At 44.9% G+C, this 2,803-nt stretch overlaps 1 long non-coding RNA gene across 1 annotated transcript; it reads left to right on the plus strand.

Moving 5' to 3' along the window:
• Nucleotides 1-630: 630 nt before the first annotated feature.
• On the plus strand, nt 631-2,740 carry LOC116530813. Its single transcript, XR_004260148.1, has 3 exons — nt 631-806; nt 1,377-1,499; nt 2,568-2,740. It is a non-coding gene; the product is annotated as an uncharacterized LOC116530813 (long non-coding RNA).
• Nucleotides 2,741-2,803: the final 63 nt, after the last annotated feature.

Below are 2,803 nucleotides of genomic sequence, written 5' to 3' on the forward strand. Positions count from 1 at the left end.
ACGGGGTCGCTGGGAGACGAAGGCTTGGGACCGCGCGCACCTGGGCGGCCGAGGAGGCGCCAGCGCCGGAGAGGAAGGTGAGTGCCCTCCGGGCCGGGCCAGGAGCCGCCTCCGAGCGAGGCCTGGGCGTCGGGATCCTCGGGGAACGGCCTGGGCCGGGGCTAATGACCCTGCGGGTCAGGATGTGGGGGGCGGCCATGCGCGGCCCGCATCCCTCTTAGGACGTCAGGGTCCGCAGGGACCCGGGGCGGGGGCGGGGCCCCGCTCTCAGCTTCCCGGAGACTGCAGGGAGCTGGGCTGCGCCCGGGGTTCCCCACCTGGGTGGCATTCAAGGAACTGCCGCGAGCTGTGGAGCCAGGGCTCGCATTTCCAGCTGCATCTCTGCGGAGATCTGAGCCATTCGCTCTCCGGAAGAAGAGGGCAGCCCTGGGCCTCCCCAGCTGTCCTGAGCGCCCAGGGCAGGGCGGCCCCAAGTCGGGCGAGCAGCCTGCAGACGGGGTCCAGAAATGGAACCGGGTCCCCTCGCTCTCGTTCTTCTGCCTCCTCGCTCGACAGGGACGTTCCTTTTTTTTTTTTTTTTTTTTTTTTTTTTTTAAATCCCCGACACTTTAAACTGGGTCACGTTTTTTCTTTAACACGTTTAGTTGTATTGTGTAGTGGAAAGAGGCCCGGCGACGTGAGAAGGCCCAAGTGTGACGGTAATTCTACCGTTGTGTTTCCAACTGGCAGAAGCCGCCGGGCCGCAGTTTTCCCATCTGAAGACGGAGCTAGTGTCTGTCCTTGTGGTGAAGACGCAGTGAAACAGTGTGCGAAGGGGAATATTTTTAAAGTGGCTGTAAAGAAAGAAAATTCTAAATAATAGAGATGGAAAATAACAAAGCAGAACTGAGAGAAAAAGAGCAGCGCGGTGGTTGCCAGGGTCTGCAAGTGGGAGAGAAGGGGAGATGTGGGTCAAAGGGTGCAAAGTTGATCAAGTTCTGGGGATCTAATGTGCAGCTTGGTGATGGTAGTTAAATGACGCTACTGTGTACTTGAAATTTGCCGAGAGTAAATCAGGTGTTAGCACACACACAAATGCGAAAATGTTAATTTGCTTTACTGTGGCAGTCATTTCATAATATATATCAAAAGATCACATTGTACACCTTAGATGATACAGTGTTTTCATTTATCAGTTATACCTCAGTAAAGCTGGAAAAACAAAATAGCTGTAAAGAGTGGTGCTGAAGTCAAGTCTATTTGTTTAACAAATATGCATCTCTATATGTATATACACATATACACACACTGTAATTGGCACTGTAGTAAATAATTAACAAAATTGATTTAGTTCTTTTAATTGAAGTAGGCATACTATTTTTATCTTCTCTTTATAGGCAAGAAAACTGAGGCACAGAGAGATTGTCACGCAGCCAGTAAGGCGCTGATGCCCTCTAAGGTGCATGCGTGTCAGTGTTTGTGAACAGCACATGCTTTGGTCATCTCCTCTGTGGGATCAGGTCATTCTGGGGGCCTGAGTCGGGGCAAAGAAATGGAAGGAAGGAGAAACGGAAAGGGGAAAATAAAAGGCGGTGAGGGAAGAAAGACTGCCGCTAATTACAGTCTCAGACACCTTCCTTGAAACCACCTTCGGAAACTGCTCTGCCAGTCTAAAAGCTCCCCTCAGCATTGCTGATTTAGTAGTCATTCCGTTTTTTAAAAACATCTTATTACACAGAATTAGATATGCCACTGGCTGAATCATGCCTTATGAAACTTAATTACATACAGCCCAAACCTAATGTGATTTGCATTTTCTGATCTTTTCCTTAGACACAGTCATTGAAATTAATGAGGAGGAACCTAGTAGTCTTAGTGAAGTAAACCTTATGCATTATTAAGAATCTCTCATCCCTGTTTATTGAGGAGCCATTGGCAGGCTGATATTGTAGAAAATAAAGGGCGGCTTCAACCCGTTAGAGAGGGAGTTTAGGAAATTAGCTCTCTCTTTTAGTGCTGCTTTATGGAAGTGTTTGGGAGAAAAAGTAACTGAGATGCTAGTGAAGTAAAGTTAAAAAAAAAGTGAAGACCCCTAGAAGAACTTAGGTGGTTTCCACTGGATTAAAAAGCAATCTCACTTCTCTGCCTTCCCCCTAAATCCCCACATAACAACAAAAACCTACCTTGTGAAAGATCTTAAGTTATTTTTTTAAATTTTTTTATGTTTTATTTATTTTATTGCATTTTAGGTTTTGGGGTACATGTGAAGAACATGCAAGATTGTTGCATAGGTACACACGTGGCAGTGTGATTTGCTGCCTTCCTCCCCCTCACCTATATCTGGCATTTCTCCCCATGCTACTGTTTTTAAGTAGAACTTGGATTTTGAGATATTTTTAAGTTTGGAAAGCCAGTTTCTTCTGACAATGATACATATTAGTAGACAATTCATACTCAAATCCTTGTTGGTTTGGAATTTCAAGCAAGGATGTGGAGACAGAAGCCCTTGACGAGCACTGGAAGTACCTGGGATACTCTTGCCTACTTATGTTTTTTTTTTTTTTTTTTTTTTTTTTTTGGTTTTTTAGGTTTCTTTCAAAATGACGATTCACACAGTGATTGTAACTGTTGTGATAAGCCAGGTTCTAGTTTACATAGTTTTATTCCAGAAGGAAAAAAAAACCACTTTGCCTAGAATTTTCCAAACAAATCAACTTTTGCTCTGTGAGTAATCCAGGGCCTATCAAGACTACATTTTAGGTGAGTGGGTTCTCTTTCGTGTTTCTTTTCTGCTTTTTTTTTTTTTTTTTTTTTTTTTTTTTTT

The sequence above is a fragment of the Sapajus apella genome, unplaced genomic scaffold, assembly GCF_009761245.1.
Source record: "Sapajus apella isolate SASKATOON/1434 unplaced genomic scaffold, GSC_monkey_1.0 scaffold68, whole genome shotgun sequence".
NCBI classification, from domain to species: domain Eukaryota; kingdom Metazoa; phylum Chordata; class Mammalia; order Primates; family Cebidae; genus Sapajus; species Sapajus apella.